Genomic DNA, 23,350 nt, shown 5'->3' with positions numbered 1-23,350 from the left:
GATCATGTGGGTGCACTAATTCAATAGAGGTCAAAGTTCATACTTTGTGCCGAATTGGCATTATTTTGCCTATGTGCAGCACAAAAGTGGAACTTTGACCCGCAATAAAAATGTGCGCAAACAAGATCCCATCTTACTTTTTGGATGATTGGATAAAGGGGCTTATGTATAACTAATAACAAGTAAAAAAAAAAGTGGGATCATGTGGGCGCACTAATTCAATAGAGGTCAAAGTTCATACTTTTTGGCGCATCTTTTTGTGGTGCAGTAAAAAGCCCACATTGTGCAGCGAGTGGGAAAAAGAGGTCAAATTGACCTCCAAAATGAGGCTAAGTCCATTTTCAAAAATCAGAAAATATGAAGATCAAGAGATCCCAAGCTAATTTTTTTCAGTTCTTGCAGAGAATTAACTCTTCTTTGATGAAATGCTATTTGGAGAGTCAGGTGACGTTGGCGCGCAATAATACAGGCGTGCAAATATGTGCGAAATTTTGACCTTTGACCTCTGTTAACTCGGTGCGCCAATGAAATCCCAAAAAATTTTGCTGAAAAATGAAACTTGCCATGGAGGTCTTTAATTTCAAACTTGTTCGGACTTGGGATCTTGATGGCGCAGCCCGTTATGATGCTTTGAAGTTTGCACGAGGGCGCTTTTCATCAAATCATTGGATTTGCTGATTTTGTGCGCCATCAAGATCCCAATTTTTTTCTTGGTTTTTGTAATGTAACCATTTGGTACTTTAAAAAAATGCAAAATGCAGGTTGGGATGATGATGGCGCACGATGTTATGCACCTCCAAAGTTTACCATTTGCAAGTAAGGCTCAGAGAGGCCGAAATTTCAAGAATTTTTCAAGCTGAACGAGGGCGCTGTGCACGCTCATATTTTACATGTGAGTTGTTGGTGCTAATATGTACCAAAATTATTTTTTAGAGACAATTCTATTTTTTTTGGTATCGCAAATCCGTACATAATAAGGGAGACTGCCTCTTAAGCAACATCTGTTTTATTTCGGTAATAAAGTTCGCGCAACCCTTATTTTAATCGAAAATTAATTAAAGAGTACAATAAAATGGTGAACGACATCGACAAGGTTTTGCGTGGTGGCTGTCGAGCAATGATTTCAAAAATTTGCCGAATATCTACTTCGATTTCCATCTACATTACACGTGTAGCCAGGAAGCCCAGGATAATTATAATGAATTACCATGACAGGCAATTATAGAGAGGTTTTGGAAGTTTTACAGATCAAACTTGATTGGAATCTGTCAGCTCCGTGCAGTGTAAATTCATTCACGATACACGGCATTAGATACGCTATTGATGCACCATGTATAGTGAATGTGTTGTAAAGGCATGTGCAACGAATACAGAGATATTTCCATGCACCGATAGACGTGGATACATGGGACGGTTTTTGTCTGTTTTTTGACTAATTTCGACTAATGTAGCATGCCGTTGGCGTTCCCTTATCACATTTCACGTAAATTTCGCAATCTCTCTAATAACTTAAGTTAGGTTGCCTGAAAAATTCATGAAATTTGGTAGCTGTATATGCCAAGTCGTGTTTCGAACATGTTGAAATATTGGCTTTCAGAGTACTATTGTCACTCACGCGATGTATTGTACGGCTGATTGTTTTCCCTATAAACAAACTTTCGTTGTAAATTGCCTGTTGTTGGTCATCTGCCTTGACTGCTGTCCTCAGTGTAAACCACTGGTTGAGGTAGTCTAAAGCAGATGACGTACCAGGCTCACTGATATCTACAGAGGTTAGTGACCAGGCTATTGTCAATAGCCTTAGTCGAAAGTCCCTCGGCCCATAGTCTCAAAAATATTAAACAGGTTGATACAAAATTGGCATGCGTGGCTGTTGAAATTGAGAACTAGTGGATTTAACCTATCATCATAGGGATTTCTGCCATGAAGATATCGGGGCAATGACATTGTGTATGGCAGAAGCAGTTTTCCTCCACATCATAATTATGTGCACAGGAGGATATGCCTGTTGACATTTAACGCCATAATGTGCAAGTTCTAATAAAATGTTTTTAATATTTGCCAAAAATTACCAATTAATGTCCACCTATCTCACCCTCACGCCCCCAACCCTCACCCCCTGTTTGACTCAAGTAATTATATTAAAAATGGAATTTTCATTTTGTTCGAAATCAGAGCTTGATCGCATCAGTATAGACTGAAGTCCACGTTAATGAGGATCTTGTCTCCTTTATTGAGTCGCCCTGTGAAATCAAAACAGTCTTTACCAAGTCAGGCCTTGTTCAGTGCACATACTAAACTAAAGTTACAGCAATCTGTGTTTTTTTTCGTTGTTTATATTCTGTTTTAAACAAATCGGGGTCTTAGGGCATTTACAGAGGATGATTTAAGGAAGCCCCATCATGCACTGCAAAAGTGTTATCACTAGAGTTTCAACTGCCACTTTACTTTTCAAATCCCATTGAACTCTGTGCAAAAGATGTTGTTTTAGAATTGCCCGTGTGTCATTATTACTTGGTCGATTTCAGATCTAAAGTGATGCATGCATGAAGGATAATTCACACCTTCTGTAGATAACATAAAATGTGAAATCGACAAACTTTTTGACGGTGTTTTTATTGTAAATATATCTGTCCAAATTCAAATTTAACCATGCACGTGTGTATGCAGTGGGCGGGCAGTGGTGTCATGTTCACTCACACAGCTGTGCTAACCGCAAGACTTGCTGGGAAGTGCTTAAATCATCCTCTGGGGCATTTAATAATACAAATGAAAAAATGATATTCAAACACAATTTGACCGCGCTTGACTTTGATGTTTTATTTTGTAGCTATTATCTACAGTAAATTCAAGAAAAATATACTATTAACCCAAAACGTGTAAGCCTTTACCCCATGCATTATTCTATGTCATGATTTTTAGATGTGTTTGTTGTATATGCCTTATTATTGAAATGCAGTACTGCAATCCGGCGGATTATAATCAGAGATAATGATTAATTGTAATAAATAACAATGATTTTAGGTTCTGACATGAAACTTATGGTAGTTTGTTTGATAATCTTTACGAAGGTTGAAAAAGTGACCCATTTTTCTTGGCTGATGAAAGCGGACCCCAGAGGAAGTACAAAATGTGCACGACAGAGTGGGTGGTAGTAATAATTACGAAGTTCGTCGTTAACTAAAGGTCGTTATTAAAGACTTTGCGAAATGAAGTTAGAAAATTTACTTTAACTGGAACGGCAACTTCAGAAATATCGATTTGATTTCTTGCACAAATTTACTCCAACGCGAACGTATGGTTGGTTACTGCAACAACAGCGTATTGTCGCTTAAACTCGGGACATGTGTATAATTGTGCGTTCAAAAGAAGGGCATGTGTAAGCGCTTGTAACCGACTACATCAAAATATCTCTCTTTTTTTTTAGTCAAGTGGTTATAGAGGCCTTGCATGTGACGTATCATCCCGTAAATATGGCGGACTACTCAAATGCATTCAACAAAAGCATGATTGCAATCTACCGTGACAGTTCGTCTCACACACATAACCCTGCACTACTAGACGTTAAAGTTTGTGGTTTCTAATTCTAACTTCATTTCGCAAAGTCTCTATTGTTTATTTTATGTATCATGTGTATAGGGCCTAGATGATGTGACGCCTGTTTATATTTCGAGCCCTCTCCAATGTTTTTGTAGTAAATTTGGCTCCCGGATTCGGCTAACAATACACGAATATACAGGATATTGCAGCAACATTTAACTTACCCTGTTGTTTGCCCTATAGACGAAAAGCTTTTAAAGTTTGAACTTTCTTTAAGGTAATCTTCATTTATCAAAAAAGGTTATTTTTGTACTAAAGATCGATGTTACTCCTTGCCTGTCCAGGACAAACATTATTATGACGCTATTGATTTGCAGCCTCGTTCAATTTGGCAGCAATCAATGTCGGCCGGATACGTATTTTAACCGTTGGTCACTCAAAAAATCCAATGTATTTAGACTAGTAAAATATTGCTTGATCCCATACTGCATTTTGGGAATTATTTGTAACATTTTCGTGTTACACCAATGACGACATCATTATTCAACTTCACCGCCCGCGTCACCTGCAAATGACATCATTATAAGAGTACATGAATGTCCTGTCAAAAATCGTTGTTGTTAAATGCCGGTGTTGAATGAAACGAAAAATTAACCGTTTGGTTGTATTTGTCTATCGTCTAAGAATGTCAAGAACGATACAGTAGAGATTTTCAACTATAAGTTTTAATACCAAGACATGTAAAACGTCCGTCCATGACTATCTACATTCGCTGTTTATAAGTCTAGTCGTCAATGTGATCTGCAACAACAAAAAATGAAAACAGCAACATGTTATTTTATTTGGAAGAATAAAATTCACCATTAAAAGTCATTATTCTGAATATGCATGTGTTACATCACGAATCAGGAATGAGGATATCAGAAAGATGGTGGGCACCACACCAATCACAGAATATGTTGCAAAACAACAAGTTAGATGGTTCGGTCACCTTATGCGAATGGCCCCTAGCCAACCTGCAGCAAGAACATATAACAGCAAAACAACAGGAACTAGGGCTAGATGAAGATCAAGGAAGAGGTGGGCAGATGGAGTAAAGGAAGTACTCTCAAGTCATGGGATTACCATGAGTGAGGCTACCCGACTTGCCCAGGAATGAAAGTTACATTTCCCCACGACGCTATGAAAGGCAAAAGTGGTGGATTAAAGTAAGTAAGTAAAGTAAGTACATCAAGATGCACATACATGTAGTGCACATAACATAATGCATATAGTACTACTAAAATATCTGTTTCAATATAATATTCGTTGAAGGAAAATGCAATTTTTTTGAAATTCCTGTTCAGCCAATTTCAAAACCCGGAAACACAATAGGTCCACAATGACTGATATGAACGTGTGACATGTACATGGGATTGAAAAGTTGCTAGTCTTTACAGCTGTTTAAAGTGATCTTATTTTAAAAAATGTCAGTAGAACATCCTTTACCATACATGCGTAACCGTACGATTAAAGTTATGCTAGTCATTTCTTTAAAATATCGCTAGCATTTTTTATGTCAGTTCCTGCAGAACTGACACCTTCTACTACAGATTTGACGATCACGTGACAATTCGAATCATATCGAAAGATCACATGATCTGTAAATATATCAATACCGATATCAATACTATTTGCAGCAACGAAACGGACCACAGCTGATCATGTACTAGACTGTCTATTTGAATACAAGTATCGGGAGCATAGCCGTGCGCGCGCAGAATCTAGTCTCAATTCTAATGTAAATCGGGACAAACCGTATCGTCAATTTAGTCCCAAACCAATTCGCCCACATGCCATTTCGAACCCTGTATAATTGATGTACAAAAAAAGTTGGCAAAATTTAACTTTTTCGTGATTTTCTCCATAACCGTTGTTTTTATACCAAATTTGTATTATTTAGATGCCTTGATGTCTTGCATTCGGTCACAAACCAATTCGTTGTACTTTGTGCACTTAACCCTCTATCTTTTTAACCAAATGTCCTAGAGAGTCGTGCCATATGTCGAACTTTTCCTGTGGTCATAAGGAACAAAAAAGTCAGTGGTCGCATACCTGTAGGATCATTGGTTAATGAGATATAGTCACTTTTTTAAAATTTTGTGCACTTAACCTCTATTTTTAACCAAATGTCCTAGAGAGTCGTGCCATATGTCGAACTTTTTCTCTCGTCATAAGGAACAAAAAAGTCAGTGGTCGCATATCTATAGGATCATTGGTTAATAAGATATAGTCACTTTTTTAATTTTGTGCACTTAACCTCTATCTTTTTAACCAAATGTCCTAGAGAGTCGTGCCATATATCGAACTTTTCCTCTGGTCATAAGGAACAAAAAAAGTCAGTGGTCGCATATCTGTAGGATCATTGGTTAATAAGATATAGTCACTTTTTTAATGTTGTGCACTTAAACCCTATATCTTTTTAACCAAATATCCCACAGAGTCGTGCCATATGTTACACTTTTCATCTGGACATAAGGAACAAAAAAAGTCAGTGGTCGCATATCTGTAGGATCATTGGTTAATGAGATATAGTCACTTTTTTATTTTGTGCACTTAACCCTCTATCTTTTTAACTAAATATCCTAGAGAGTCGTGCCATATGTCGAACTTTTCATCTGGTCATTAGGAACAAAAAGTCAGTGGTCGCATATCTGTAGGATCATTGGTTAATAAGATATAGTCACTTTTTAATTTTGTGCACTTAACCCTCTATCTTTTTAACCAAATATCCCACAGAGTCTAACAATTGGTTTCATGTACATGCTACTAAATCTTGGATCATGAAGGTAATCATAATATTTTTTGTCGGAATCTTGAATGCTGGATGCAAGTTCCGGGTCTACATTTACAAAAAAAATTATTAAATTGATTTGATATATCGTCAGAGTTTGTACATATGTTCCCATTACCATCCTCAAATTTATTCTGGGAAGATGTCTGCTTTCCTCGACCAAGAATATTATTTATTCCATGTTTGCTTCATATTATTCTTGCTATGTTCAAATTTCAAGAAATAATATTTTCTTATACTATAAGCATGTTTAATACCTTTTTAAATTTTTGAAGTCCATTTTGGCTTGGGGAGTGAAGATATTGTTTGTATAATTTATTTTTCTTATTGATACTTTTTAGTAGGCCTTTTGTGATCCAGGGAGACATTGGTTCCTTCTTTCTATTATTAGTGCATTTCTTAAGTGGTACGCATTCGTTATATAACTTATCAAAAGTTTTTAGGAACATATTGTAATCGTCATCTGCATTGTTGTTATCAAGAACTTCCTGCCACTTAACTTCTGATTACCTCTTTTTAAATTTTGCAATATTATCATCAGTGTGATTCCTTTTGTAAGAAAGTCTTTTAGGACTATTACGAGTTGTTAGCACAGTTGGTAAATGATTAGACTTCTCCGTAGTCCATTTGCCAATTGTGCTTCTAGCTATTACATTTAAGCTTAAAACTCTGATTCAATTATTTGTGCACAATTGATAGATTTTCACATCTGATCTTTTCAGTCACCGTACTCCCTCTGTTTGTTAGCTTCCCATGTGGACTACTGACTTTGGATTGCGGATAACATTTTTAACACGGGACTCTATGGAGGGTTAGGCCAATTTCTGGCCTAACTAAAATTGGTCATGATGTAATGCATCTTTAAATGAATCTGGCTTGTGATTGGTCCCCCAGATATCGTTATTGTTTAAATCCTCCCGACGCGTACCATTACCATTAACTATACATGGTACACAATTATCTATGGAATGCGGCGCTTTTGTGTTGGCGCGAAAGTTGGTGGATGAACATACGCATCTAGCGCGTATTGTACCACCATGCTTAGCGTCTTGTGGTTAGATTTGATAGATAAACAAGTATGATTGACAGTGTGTTTTAGAGAACGAAGTTCCGGGGTAAAGTTCTGCTTAAAAGTGAAAGTCCATAGTCGATTTTTAACTCAGATAATAAACTGGCAGATTCTAAAATTAGAATTGTTCAGTATTGAAGTGCCATTGTAGTTATGTCATTATGATATGTTGTATTCAATAATATAAGCCTACGTATACTTTACTTTTACTGTCACAAATATAATTATAAACTTTTTCATAACCATTTATACTAGTATTTTGATGTAATAAATATCAGTATAATTTCGAGTTCAACTGAATGCGTTCATCATGATTAATAACATAGTTTTATTTATCAAAAATCGACTATGGCATAGTCTAGTAAATGATCAGTTGTATCGGTAACTATTATGGAAGATTTAATAATATATTCATCATTGGTTAAAATATTGTCAATTATTGTTGCAGTAGTTTCAGTAATTCTTGTTGGTTTGTATATCGTAGGTAATAATGAATAGGAATAAATGAGTTCAAGATAATCATGAGTAGGTCTATGGGCATCTACTTTGAAAAGGTCAATGTTAAAATCTCCCATGATATAAATTGATTTTTTTCTCTGAATTCAGTTTCTTAAGGGAAGGGTATGAACGTTTGGACAGTATTTATTGTGGGACATTAGAGCACATCAGACATATCGAATTGCATTCTGAATACGAATAATGTCATTCTGATATCAAATAATTTTGATTTTTGAAATTCGCAATGTAATACACATTTTATGGCAAATCATTAAAATTGATATTTTGATATTTAACAGTACTCGAAGTAAACTTTATAAATCTGATGATTTATACTTAACGTGTATGTAGGTGGGATGAAAAGCCGACGATCAATTGAAATTTTGACCTTTCGTATTGAAGGTATGCATTTTTTTCCCAAAACACCTAAAAAAATTAGGTCTTTTGGGGGAAAAAATCCATATCTTTAATATGAAAGGTCAAAATTTTCAATTGGTCGTCGGCTTTTCCTCCCAGCTGCATACACTTTAAGAATATATCATTAGATTTATAAAATTTACTTCGAGGACTGTTAGATATCAAAAATTTGAAAAATATCAAATTTTTATAATTTGTCATAAAATTAGTATTATATCGTGATTTTCAAAAAATGAAAATTATTTGATATCAGAAAGACATGCTTCGTATTCAGAATGCAATTCGATACGTCTGAGTGCTCTCATGTTCCATAAAAAATACTGTCGAAACGCTCAAAACGCTCATTCCAGATCCCAGATTGTTTCAAATATCTCCGAAATGAGAGAAATTTGCCATGTTTGCTGTGAATATCAATGACCAAACTCTCTAGTTTTATATTTGAGCCTGATCACTTGTGTAAGGTCTTAGGAAATTATGTAAATAGGCGTGTATATTTGATGTTACATTATTGCTCACGCACTTTCTAGTGGCAACGAAGATTTCATGAATTTGCTTTGCGTCGATTTCGCCAGAAGTTCGCCTTAATATGTTGGACTCTCTATATAAATAATTACGGTACTTACTTTCAACTTGAGGGTAAGGCATGTGCCTTAATTGGTATCGTTTGTGCACACAATTCATGGTGATTTTGCACGCTTGGAAACGCCGATTTCTTATTGCAATTTTGTCCATCAAAATTTAAAAAATGTCCCACTTTTTTAACGAAAAAGACTTCTACACCCATTCCGTTAGCGAAGAAACCCAAATGTGTGTGTATTTAGTACATGCATCCTATTCAAAACGTCCACTTTAGTGGTGAGTTTTGCCTTTATATGTCATATCTACAGAATTGATGTTATGGAATTTTTTAGCATAAATTCATTGATTTTACTATTTTTTACTCACCGCCTTGCCTCGAAATTTCACACATAAGAAGGCCAAACACAAGCGTTGCACAGTGGTTACTATGTTTCTTCCGATTGGTGTCTTGAATTAGTATAAATCCACATTTTCCTGGTAAAAGTCCATTGCAATACTTCATAACTAAAACATGTGTCACTCTGAGCAGCTCTGGATTCAGTGTCGATATATTTATCATCATTTCAAGGGGTCTCAATGTAGGTTGTCAATATACGCTTAATGTATAAAACCGAACTTAGTCTCTGGCCGCGATACTGCCAAGATCATTTTTCTACTGCCAAAATATGCTCTAAAAGCCTTCTAAACATTGATCGCTTCGGCTAAAGACTAAAATTTACAGGGACCGGCTTATTCTATACACTGTTCAATAGCCTTATTGTGATCTGGAGCTAGCGTTTTTTCATAAATATCGCTTTCAGCATCTATTGGACTATAAACCATTCGATAAATTATGCTGGGCATAGATCGGAAAAAATGACAACCAATATTCTATATTCCAACATGTATAATCATTTTTAGAGTAATTTAGTGATGAGTTATTAGTAGAATTTAGTGTCGAGTTATTAGTAGAATTAGAGTTAGATCAGAATGGGGTATTTGGGTAGCCCGGGGGTAGGGGTGTGTTTGAAGTCGATGGAGTGTGGATTTATTGATGTGGGTGCTGTAGGGGGTGTGTGGGATGTACGTGTGTGAGTATTAAGTGTTGTGAGGTGGAATGTGTGCATACACTGTAGGTGAGGAGTTGGAAGTCAGAATTAGGATTCAGAGAGTCAGGGATTAGATAAGGTTTGGGGCTAGGTTTAGGTTTAGGATTAAAACTTAGGTTACAGGTTAAGGCGACGTTTAGGATTATGGTTGGGGTTAGGTTTAGGATATATTGTGTCTTATCATTAATTGTGAACAAAAAGAAAGAAAGAAAAACAATAAAAAGATACATTTCAGCATATACCTTCATATTACATAAATGTTTCATTCAGTCAAACAGTTTACCTCAATCACCCTAAGAAAATAATACCACAAGGCAAGGGCAAAAATTAGGAAAATGTACATTTTTCGGCAGGCATAATTGATGACGTTTTAACGTGAAATGTGTACAATATTTCAAAACCAAATTGTTTTTTGTATAGGACAACGGATCAATTTTAATATGCCACAAATGGCCATATTAAAAGATAAGCGCACCCTAAAACAAGCAACCCGCCCTACACACCATCACATGTTACGCCACACTATAGGCCTACATGCTACCACACAGAGAATGCTGCAGTAATTTAAAACGTAGTTTAAAAACTCTGCAAAGTAAATCACAACTCGCCAATACTATATTCCACAAAATGGACATTAATGTATTCGGATCACTGAGGTGTGTCCAATTTAGACATTGGAACTGATTTCTATAAAGCTTAACAATATCAATTGTTATACCTTTACGGTTAAGCTCGGTTGGTTTATTCAGGGATGATACATGGGACAGCTTTAAGGTGATAGAGGCACAGGTGTGTAGTTCGATTCCAAAACCACATTCATACCTATCACCTGTTTTTATCTGTATTATCATTCGAATTGCCCGTGGTACCTTATAGTCTTTTGACATGGTTAGAACAGTAAAATTAATTTTCAGAGAAAATTCATGTAGGCTGTATTATAGGCCTATGCCTAAATTACTAAGTTATAAGAGGTGTGCGACATATTATCATTATCATTATCAAGATATCATAGGCCTATTATTTTGTATTTAACATAGGCCCTACTTTACAGTTAACATGGTACTTTGTGAAGTAGTGTCAATGAATCATCAAAAATTCAAAATTAAATTCATGTAGGCCTATATACCAAAATTATTAGCTTCAAAATCTTCCAAACAAGACATAAAAGATATAATTTACAAGGACACTATTTTGGTGCCACACTCTACATGCATGTAATCTAAGACCAATTGTAGAATATTGAGTTTGGATCTATGATTTAGTCAGTTTCTTGTGAGTAACAATTGTTGGTCCTACATGTATGTAATCTAACAGTATGGAAAATGGTGCCAGGTGCAATGCTAGCCATTTACATGTAAACATTAAAGAAACCACCATGAGTTAATGTTAATATCAGCACATTTATATTTATTGCAAGCTGGATTTGACCAGGGATATGAGACAACACAACGGGGGGGGGGCATATAAAGCAATTGTTGAATAGGCCTATAATACAATTTGTATGCTTTCCCATATGTGACTAATTATAGAACCAAAGCCTTGGGCCAAGGCTACTATAATTGCTTTAAGCAATGCATTATGTAAAGCCACAAAATTTATTATTCAAGGTCTGACCGTCTGTTAATGACCTGGCAACAGACACGCCCACGGTACAAATAGTTGTAGCTTGTACCCAGCAAACACAAAACGTTTACAAAACGTTTTTAATAGGTTCTGGTTAGGTCTTTTACGTCTTCGTCTTCCCAAAACGTTTTTAAAACGTTTTTAAAACATCGTGATTTGGTTATAATGTTGAAGCTTTAATTTCGTATTATTAGGACGTGCACAGGACGTTTTATGAACTTAATAAATTATTCATGACGTTTATAAAACATTCGCCTGCAACGTTCTCCAAACATTTTGCGCCGACGTCTGTTAAACGTTTCTTAAGTTTTATCGATAGAATATTGGAAATGTACAATAATTTCATTGAATGTAGGCCTTAAAGAAGAATTTTAACTTCTACAAGTAGAAACTTGATTTTAATTTATTCATAAACGTGTACATGAAGATGCCGGGTTTATTTGCATTTTGCATAGGCCTATGGAGTCAATATAAATTATAAATAATAATTATTGCGATTCAGTTAGTTTTAATAGTCATATATTTATATACTCTTGCATAAAAAGTTCTATGCCTATATATGCCAAACATTTCAAATAGTGAAAGGGAAGTTAGCCTCGATCAAAGATTTAAAATGGTCCCAGGAAAAAGATGATGCCTATACGCACACACTTAAACTTAAATTGTTGATGTTGATAAGACTAAATAAATATGAAATGAAATGAAATGAAAACCTCAAGACTAATAGCGCCCACGCATTGGAATGGAATGTCACAGGTTGAACTTGACCTTAACCGTTACTCACCAAAGCACAGTACTGTGTACAGTACAACGTGTAGGCCTACATGTATGTATCATATAAACTGTGCTATTGTGTATGCTGGACTCTCACGGTGACACATGGCTCCGGGAATAATTCCTCTATGTATGCTATATTATCAAAACATCAACATTTTCCAAGGAGTGACATTTTCAGGTAGGCCTATAGTGAAGTTTTTTCCTTGATTTGTGTTACCGACTAACCACTCAATTCCCTGTGAAAACGGAAAGCGTGGTGTAGTCTTTGTGATGCGAGTGTCTTATTGGTACATGTATTGGCGGTAGATACATGTAATATCAAGGTACCAACATAATATTAATTATCCCAAACAGGTATAGGCATACAATGGTGTGTTTCTACTTATCGTGTATATTTTACCCGGGATCATGCGGATATTCCTGCCGGCAAAATACAGAAGCTGCTGCTGCTGCTGTCGAACATGGAACTGTTGAGGTCATACGTATTACCTTGGTGTGAAACATTACTATAATCATGGTAGACGTATCACTACACACGGTTCTCGTGTTTATATACTACAGAGTTTTCGTCCGGAGTTTTCGTCAATTGGTCACTGTAAAACTGCCATGGACCGCGTGTTTTTTTCCAGAAGCCGAACCTATTGTTTTGTATTATGTATAATATTTTTGGTACTTTTGTAAAGTGTACTAGTAAAAGTTGTCTATACGTCATTGAAATGTTCTAAAAATGTTGTAGAAACGTAACATACGTTTTCTGATGGTGACAAGTGCGTCCTGCAATAAAAAAAACAAAATATGCAATATGTTTTTACGTTCCTATAACGTTTTCAGGACGTTTTGGACGTTTCTACAACGTTTGTAGTACGTCCGTTGCGTACTACAACGTCCGATACGTTTTCTATGCGTCAAAGCGTTGTAGATTGCGTCAAAATGCGTAAATTGCGTCGTAAATTGCGTCGAATGCGCAACGAAATGCGTAACGCAAAAGGGAGGTAAGAGGTTTAAAATGTGGGTAATAATGAGTAAAAGAGCCGATTGTATTTTGTTTCTCTACTTTATTATCTGAGTATTAGCGGGTTAATCATCGCCGCCTTCGTCCGTGGCAGACTCCTCAACGTTATCATCTTTATTTACGCATTTTGACGCAATCTACAACGCTTTGACGCATTTCGTTGCGTAATCGACGCAATTAGTTACGCTTTGACGCAATTTACGACGCAATTTACGCATTTTGTGACGCGATTCGTTACGCTTTGACGCAATTTACGACGCAATGACGCATTTTTGACGCGATTCGTTACGCTTTGACGCATTTCACGACGCATTGACGCATTTTTGACGCGATTCGTTACGCTTTGACGCATTTTGTTACGCAATTGACGCATTTTGCCACATTTGTGCATTTTGTTGTATATTTGGTGGTGATGGGAGGGGAGAGGAGAACCGGTTCTAACCGGTTCTATATATAGTATTACCCCGCTTATTTCACAGCTCGTTGGCTCATTTCCTGATCATTTACTCATTTACACGCTAGTTTACTCAATGACATGCTCATCGACGCATTTCACTCCTCATTGACTCATTTCACCGCTCATTTACACGCTCATTTGCTCATTTCACCGCTCATTTACTCGTTTCACTGCTCATTGATTCATTTCACCGCTCATTTGCTCATTTTATTGCTCATTTGCTCATTTCCCCGCTCATTTGCTCATTTCACTGCTCATTTGCTCATTGTACTGCTCATTTCACTGCTCATTTACTCATTTCACCGAAATTGACGCGTTTGATGCAATTGGCGCATTTGAGGAGAGGTCATGTAGGGGTCAAAGATCGTGTAGGGGCACTCAGGGTCGACCGTGACTTCCGGGTCAAAGGTCACTTGTGCTTTGCATGGTCACACCTCTAAGTTTTACTTCGATACGGGGTATAAAACGAAAAATATGATATTTCCCTACACAAAATTATATTTTAAGCGCATCGACCTTTTGACCTCTCGACCCCCGCAGGTAGTTTGCAAATCGACCCTTAACGGGTATACCAAATTTGACGCCGATACATTCCGTAAAATGGTCGATACGACGTTTTAAATTAGGGAAAAAAGTCTTTTATTTTAAAAAAATTCGGTGTTTCTAGAAAAAACACCCCCTGAGGATCATTTTTGAAAATTGGTTTCATATTTTTTTTCAAAAATTTTTTTTTTTTTTTTTTTTGAAATTTTTTTTTTTGAAATGTTTTTTTCGAAAAAATTTTTGAAATTTTTTTTTTTTTGAAATTTTTTTTTTGAAATTTTTTTTTTTTTGGAATTTTTTTTTTTTTTTTTTTTTTTTTAATTTTCAAAATGGCGGTATTTTCGGTTGACCTTTCAAAATGGCGGCATTTCCGGTTGACCTTTTCAAAATGGCGGCCCTTCCGGTTGACCTTTTCAAAATGGCGGTATTTCCGGTTGACCTTTGACACCCGTTGACCTTTGACCTCGTGACCCGGAAGCGAACGTCTCTACATGCGATATTACTACTCATGTTCAAATGTGTGTGTGTGTGTGGGGGGGTATACCCCTCTCGCATGTTGGTGCTCGCAATTGCTGAGGACGGCTTTTTACCCCTAAAGAAGACATGGGAAAACTCAAACTTATTGGGAATCCCATGTCTTCTTTAGGGTAGGTGCCGTTAATTTCTGGAATAGCCCACGGTCTGCCCCCCCCCCCCCCACTTCATAATCAGAAGCTTTTCCCACCACGCTAGTAGATGCCATTGTTAAGTAGTGCTTGAGTTGGTGCGGGAGGAGATATAATTACAGATAGTCGATAACCGATCAATGATCAATCAGTTATAAACGTTCAGTTAAACCCAAACACGCAAATGATGATCAAGGAATCGCTAAGGATGATTTCCTTCTGGGTAGGGGGGTGGGTGAGGCGGAATCGATAGTCGATAATTGATTATCGGTGATTAATTATCCATAATCAATCATTAGTTTATCCATATTCATTGTTGAAAAATGTATAGGCCTCCGCAACCGATAAAACTAGGAATCGCTAAGGATGATCTCCTTCTGGGTAGGGGGGGGGGGGGGGGGATTGATAATCGATAATTGATTATTGATTATCAATGATCGATAATCAATTATCATTTATCGATAATCAATCATTATTTATCCATATTCAATGTTGAAAAATGTATAGACCTGCGCAACCAACTAAACTAGGAATCGCTAAGGATGATCTCCTTCTGGCTATTGGGGGGTGGGTGAGGGAATTGATAATCGATAATTGATTATTGATTATCAATGATCGATAATCAATTATCATTTATCGATAATCAATCATTATTTATCCATATTCAATGTTGAAAAATGTATAGGCCTGCGCAACCAACTAAACTAGGAATCGCTAAGGATGATCTCCTTCTGGCTATGGGGGGGTTGAGGGGATTGATAATCGATAACTGATTATTGATTATCGATTATCGATAATCAATTATCGATTATTGATAATCAATCATTAGTTTATCCATATTCAATGTTTGAAAATGTATAGGCCTACACAACCGCCAAAACGGGAAATCTGCATTAATTTGAAAAAATGATTTTCTCCAAAGTGCTAGAAAAGCACACTCTTTGATCATTTCTATGCACATCGTATCTCTTGCAACCCGAAGGAACGAAATTTGTTTCCGTTTTGAATTTCAACAGCTTAAAAATGATATTTTTCGTAAAATGAGGCTCAAATATATTGTTCTGAATTGGAAAATCTCTCTTGGTATAAAATGAAAAATATTACGGATTTTGATGGTAAATTTCAAACTTTTTTATATCAATCATCACATCCGTGGGCACGTGGTACGGATATTAACAGCAAAAATAGTTTTAACATTGTCATCTATGGAAGAAAAATCACAAAACTGTCTTTTTCTCAAGAAAAAAAATTAGGACTCGAAAATAAATTTTCTTCAAAATCGTTTTTTAAGATCTTTATATATGCTTAATAAAAAAAGGAAACAAATTCTAAGCTGATACTCCATGTAAATGATTTCCCCGAACCCAAACCCTAACCCTAATGCTACTCATAACCCTAATCCTAACCCTGACCCTAATTTCGTATACAAGTAGGGCTACCCATAGCAAAAGAAAAAGTTTCCCGGTGACCACCCGATGACCATTCGGTGGTTATCAGAAACCTTTCGGGTACCTTTTCCAGAGTTATCCGAAAGTGCCCGCTAGCGGATACCTTGCGGATACCTAATTAAGTTATCCAAAAGTTTTCGGGTAGACATCCGGAAGTCTCCCAAAAACTCAAATATTTCAAATGAGTTACCCAGAAGGTTCCCAGAAACTTGCAGGAGTTACCCGGTGGTTATCCGCTTTTAATTTGACCTTGAAAATAGCATTAAGCATCTTAAGAATGCGTGGGTGGGTATATGGTCAAATTAAGGTCACTGTATGAATTCAAAATGGAGTAGCTAGCTGTTGGCAGTTGGAATATATTTGTGCAGAATATTCAAGTTATTTGTGGTCCAAAATGTATGGATTTACATGTAGGACATTACAAGATGTTTACTAATTAATCTGGAACATGCTGTAGGAATTATAAAGCATTGAATGCTTGATTTCATATGACAATGCAGGTAGGAAAATTTGTATGAAATGATTTGTATTACTGCCGTTTTTTATACACAATGTACCTAATATATGACACATTTGAATGTTTAGTTTATATCTTTTCTAGTAAATCATACATGATTTTGACAGTCAATTAAATTACTAATCATCAGCTAATGTGTCAATTAACTGATATAAGCTTTATGTTAAACTATTTGTTGTAAATAAATTATAATATTTGATATAGAAATTATAGGCTGTGTCAGTGATGTGATCACACTTAGGTACTGTATATATGCTGATATCAATTTGGTTGTAAATTAATTTAAATTTAAATCAGAAGAATATTTTTGTACAATAACTACAATATTACACTGTACACTTTCAAGTTTCTTATAGCAAGATAGCACAAGCTCAACTGCCATGACTGCAAAGTTGTATTTCTCCAAAAACTATACAATTCAAATAATAAGCTAAATTGCCTAATAAATTTGTGCATACTCATGAATTTGTATTTCTGCATTCCCCAAAAGGTCAACAGGAAGTCTCCAAAGAGGTCACCAGGTATATCGTCACCAAAAGTTATCCGCTAGGTCCCCGAAAAGTTATCGGGTAGTTATCCGCTGGTTCCCCAAAAAGTCATCGGGTGGTTACCCGCTAGTTTCCCAAAACAGTCATCGGGTAGTCATCCGGTACCTATTACCTGAAAGGTATCCACTATTGTTTCCCAAAATTTATCGGGTAGTCACCCGGTACCTATCTAATTTGCATGTGAAATTTGCCGGTGTCTACCCGGTGACTATCGGGAAGTTATCCGAAAAGGTCTCATTTTTTGATATGGGTACATGATAAAGAAATAAACAAACTATATTGGAATATTGGAAACTTAGACAATAATAGCCTCATACACCTAACTCCGCCTGCTGCTTTCACTTCACTCTTTAATCCCTGTTATGGAACTGTGACAGAAGATTGATATGCAGCCTCTCGGAGCGTCCGAACTTTTGTGTCACGTGACCCTGCCTTATATGGGCGCATCCAGATATTTTTGGCTCTCCCCCTAAAGGAGACATGGGAAAATCTTAATCTTTTTTAAGATCTGACCTCGTAAATCATAAGACAAATGAAATAAGAAAAAACATAGGAAAGATCATAGCCAGCAGCAGTAGTACATAGAGTATCATGCATACGGATTTCATCACAGTCTTACCTTAGCACGCTGGTAAGCTGCGTTTGAGATGGTGTTAATCGATAGACGATAATCAATGATCAATCAGCTATGAATATTTAATTGGATTCTAAAAATAATGATGTCTTCTTTAGGGTAGGTGCCGTTAATTTCTGGAATAGCCCAATAAAGCGGACTTAGTCACCGGTCAGTTCTACAGAATAGATCCCCATGGCTAACTATGGCTAACTATGGAAACATGTTAAAGGACATCAAGAAAATTTTCCAAGTTATCTCTTTCGAGTATCGACGAGTAATGGATATACTAGATTTAGATTTTGTCTGTGACTGCTGATGTGAGGCAGTCGTAGGTCGTGTGGGGTTCTGTCCTGGCAAGAAGAAGTTTATGTTCGTTAAGTCATCCGACCCCGGGGCCCCCTCCCAGGGGTCATTTGAGGTCAAATGACTAAAAACTGTCATATGGGCATGAAACTAGGTCGTACGGGGCTCAAACTCGGTGGGTGGGTGTAGTTCTGTCCTGGCAAGAAGATGTTTATGTTCGTTAAGTCATCCGACCCCGGGGACCCCTCCCAGGGGTCATTTGAGGTCAAATGACTAAAAACTGTCATATGGGCATGAAACTAGGTCGTACGAGGCTCAAACTCGGTGGGTGGGTGTAGTTCTGTCCTGGCAAGAAGAAGTTTATGTTCGTTAAGTCATCTGACCCGGGGTCCCCTCCCAGGGGTCATCTGAGGTCAAATGAATAAAAAGTGTCGTATGGGCATGAAACTTGGTAGGTACAGTCAACATTTAAAGCAACATTTTTGAAGGTCATTTTGGGGTCATCCAAGGTCACCACGGGTCATCTGAGGTCAAATTAGTAAAACTCATATATGTGCATGAAACTTGGTGGGTACAGTCAACATTTAGAGTTATAAGTTTAGGTCATTTTAGGGTCATCCAAGCTTACCCAGGGTCATCTGAGGTCAAATTACTAAAAACTGTCGTGTGGGCATGAAACTTAGTGGGTACAGTCAACATTTAGAGCCAAATTTTTGGAAGGTCATTTTGGGGTCGCCAGGGGTCATCTGAGGTCAAATTAGTAAAAACTGTCATATGGGCATGTCACCATCAGCCTGGTAATCGCGCCCTGCCGAGAACCGCCAAATATGGTAACCGCCTAGTCTATTTTAAAATTGATGCATCAATGACTATGTTCATCATGTTATATTGTATCATTCTCACATACATTAGGAAATGAATTTGGAGAATACCTTCTGTTAATAAAATACTATGCTGACCTCACGCTCCAGTAATTTGGAAATGATTGAGCTCAGTAATACATCAAAGAATGACTTCCAATTCATGAAAACAAAATCAGCATATCGGATGAAAAGCTTGAGGTATTTCAATTGCAAGGCCTATTACTTATACACCAACAACAACATAGGCCTACAAGTGTATATCAGGGACCGTGTATAAAGGGACTGGAAACGGGATTATTGATAGCTATTGTCAAGCTATTGTTATCAGGTTATCTTTCACGACCTTCGATTGTATGCGAGTTGCGCCGAGGGGCGATGTTTGAATTTTATTATTTACTCATGTTGCTCTACAAAATATCAAAAACACATCAAAGTATTCCAATATCTTTTTAAGTTATGACAAATTGTGTAAAATGTCTACACTTTGTCGAAAATAATTTCTGTGTAGCATCGAGAATCATTTACATAGGATTTTGGAGACAAAATGTGATAATTTTGTGGAGATACAGAATGCTAGAACAAACAAAATTATTTTCTGGAATGTGTACACCGTACGCTTGGTATTCCTACTGATTTCGATACTGAAATAATTCTTAAGATGATGTTCTTTGTAGATTTATGTTGGCATTTCTAGAGTGTCATTATACTAGCAACATGGAAGAAAGAGATAAGAAGGTCCACTCCTTTACCGACCTTTACCGACATTTAATTGACATTGTTATTCATGAGGATTTACTTTGAGCAATACCCCGCGTTAAATAGGTGATTGGTATTGTACTGCATGTATTTGCATGTCTTCTGGAGCGTGTCTGAAGGATGATTTGAACTAATGACCTTCCGTGCAAGCACCCTATAGGATTTTCTCTGGTGACGTGATCATCGGTCATTGATGGCCTACATCTTTTTCTTCCATTTTGCCCAATTTTCCCGAACTTTGATGACTTTTTTCTCAGAGTTGGCAGTCTTTGGCACTGAAACGAGTTAGCTAGTTACGATTATACACATATAAACTATTAAATTAAACAGGTTTTATGTACCGGACTCAACCGGAACATTGTGCATTATTTAAGAACATTTTACATCTATTTTTCATCAAAAAAGTCACCAAAATCTTACCTTATTTGCTAAAGCTGAAACTCAGCAAAAAAAATTCCGATTTTGACGACCTTTTCGATGAGGACATTTTCTACACAATACGATCAAGAAAACAGTTTGACTGTAGATCCCAAAACAAAGCTACTATACATGTTCAGAGCATCAGTGAAATTCCAGAATCTTACTTCCGGGTAGCGTTTGTTTGTTCGTGGATGGGTTTGTTATAGTTTTTTCCAGTAATGATTTCGCCAAGCATCGATCGCGGTAAATGGATCATACATGAAAGGAGCTACCATTGATAGCTTTTCTTTTCATGCGTCAATAGATAAGCGGATTAAAACTTGGCCGATCGAAGTCGTTGTGGTTCCTTCTCATCTCTTTCTTCCATGCTAGCAATGTACAAGACAAATCAAGCGCAGTGTTGTAACTGTGCTTGGATTCGTACCAGGGTCTATTGATCAACGTATTATTCATGCTTGCTCAACTGAGGATAATTTGTAAACCAGCAACTCGCATGGTGCAATGGATGGAAGGCGTTTCCAGTCCCTCCATAAAAGGTCCCTGATATAATGTAGCATGTGCACACATTATCATGTTGTGGATGATGAATGCAGTGACCAGCCGGTGTTCACTTATGATGGACGTACTGATCAATATCATGGAATAATTGGTAGGAAAAGGCACTATCTCATTAGGTTAAAGACCACTAATAGGCCTGGGCGGTACATTGAAATACGACGAGGAACTATTTGATTTCATGGCATTCGAAAAGACTGCATTAAAATCGCTGAAATTGATCAAGTTATATAGCCAAAAAAGTACTTTTTAGAGTTTGATGCTTCATAATGGTACATTTTCTCTCATTATATGACATTTTTGATGTAATAGTACCAAAATTCATACGCACGGCTTCGGTTTTTAGTAAATAGTCGCCCTATCATATCGTCGGGTGCATCACATACTGGTCTATCTTGAATTTTTGACTTTTTGAGAAAATTGGTATATAGTTCATTTTACGGAGCTCTTCCAATACAACAAATTACAGACCTCAATTTTTCCTAGATAATTAGTTATAAAATGTTTATTTAAACTATCTATGATTTTTTCAAAATACGTATTTTCACATACTGATCTATCTCGAAAAAAAACACGCATTTCTAGAAAATCGAAATTGAAAATCTTCGTATTAAGTTGACCTTTCTACAATTTAATTAGACTATGGATTTTCATGAAAGTGGTTTTAGATTAAAGCATATACTTAGCAGATTTATCTAAGTGGAATCTTTAATTACATTTACGTATGTAATATTGCTTAAAATTACACTTAAGTTGTAGTTCTGTATGTGAAATCATTAATTTCCCGATATCGTATTGAAAGTGCATTACATACTGGTCTATCTCGAGATAGACCAGTATGTGATGCGTCTAAAGTCATATCATTGTTCGCGAAATCGAGATAGCCCCCAAGATAGACCAGTATGAAACGCACTTTAAATACGATATCGGGAAATAAACTATTTCACATACAGAACTACAACTTTAGTGTAGTTTTAAGCAATACTGCATACATAAATATAATTCAAGATTCCACTTAAATAAATTTGTTAAGTATATGCTTTAATTTAAAACCACTTTCATTAAAATCCATAGTCTAATTAAATTATAGAAAGGTTAACTTAATACGAAGATTTTCAATTGCGATTTTCTCGAAATGCGTGTTTTTCGAGATAGACCAGTATGTGATGCTTCCGACGATATTGTAACTTTCAGCTTCGAGGGCGCACTGTCATTTTAAGGTGTTTACGGTTTAGTGCGTTAAAACAAGAAAAGTCTCAGGTCAACCTATGTTGAATTTTTGATCATTTGGCATTTAAATCATATAGTTTCACCTGATATTGGTGACATTGAACTGTGAGAGTTCTGAATATGAGAAAAGTCCACCCGAAATTAGGCATTTTCCCATTGAAACACGTGTAATACATAATTAGTGGTATTTAACCTATATAGAAACACTGAATTCTATGGATCTGATATTCGTCATGGAGACTTTTCTAGCTTTTTTTTTTTTCTTACATTTCTCAATATTTAACTGTACTTGCCCTGGCAAGAAAACGTGCATCTTCTTCGACTACTAAGGTATGTTTTTAGAACCCGTTGAGGTAGTAACGGGTTAAGGGGGGGGGGGGACTTGTGGCATTAGTATTGGGTTTACGGCTGGTTTCTGTGATTTCAGGGCTTCTAAATTCAACAACCTTCGCTTGCCTGCGTATACATATAGAAAGCTTAATGATGATGAAAAATCAATGTTGATGATCATATAGATATGCCACTTTGTTAATTAGAACCACATGCACATTTTGTTGGTGATTTCCTTGCCCTAAATATTGTACATAGGCCTATACGTGTAAATACAGTATAGGCCTAGGCTAGGCATTTTGCTTAAGCTTTAAGGCGCATGTAAGGCCTATAGTCGCGTGTAAAATAAAACCTAGTATTTGTGTACACGTTGTCTATGGGCCTCTACAGCATCATGTATGGCCTCACTCTATCCTAACTCAAGCCGAAACCCTAACTTGATCTATAACTCTATTTTAAACCCATATCTAAGCCTCGGACCTTGCCGTATCTCTATCCCTATCCACGAGCCTAGCCCTATAAAACACCCTATTCCTAATGCGAATCTGACCCTAATCAACAGTTCTAACACTAATCAGCAAGCCTAAATCGGAACACTAACCCTAAATCAATCTTAATCTGATCTGATCGTGCTAGGACATGCTGCAGATACGAATCTCCAGA

General features: G+C 36.6%; 1 long non-coding RNA gene across 1 annotated transcript in view; it reads right to left on the bottom strand.

Moving 5' to 3' along the window:
• Positions 1–2,794: 2,794 nt before the first annotated feature.
• LOC140141006 (uncharacterized) overlaps positions 2,795–23,350 on the bottom strand; it is a 116,363-nt gene continuing 95,807 nt past the window's right edge. Inside the window, exon 3 of the long non-coding RNA XR_011857339.1 lies at positions 2,795–4,341. This is a non-coding gene — a long non-coding RNA (uncharacterized lncRNA). The remainder of the gene's footprint in view (positions 4,342–23,350) is intronic.

Source organism: Amphiura filiformis, chromosome 19, assembly GCF_039555335.1.
Source record: "Amphiura filiformis chromosome 19, Afil_fr2py, whole genome shotgun sequence".
In the NCBI taxonomy this organism is placed as follows: Eukaryota; Metazoa; Echinodermata; class Ophiuroidea; order Amphilepidida; family Amphiuridae; genus Amphiura; species Amphiura filiformis.
Note: the sequence above shows the minus strand (reverse complement) of the source record. Positions and strands in the feature narration are given on the sequence as shown.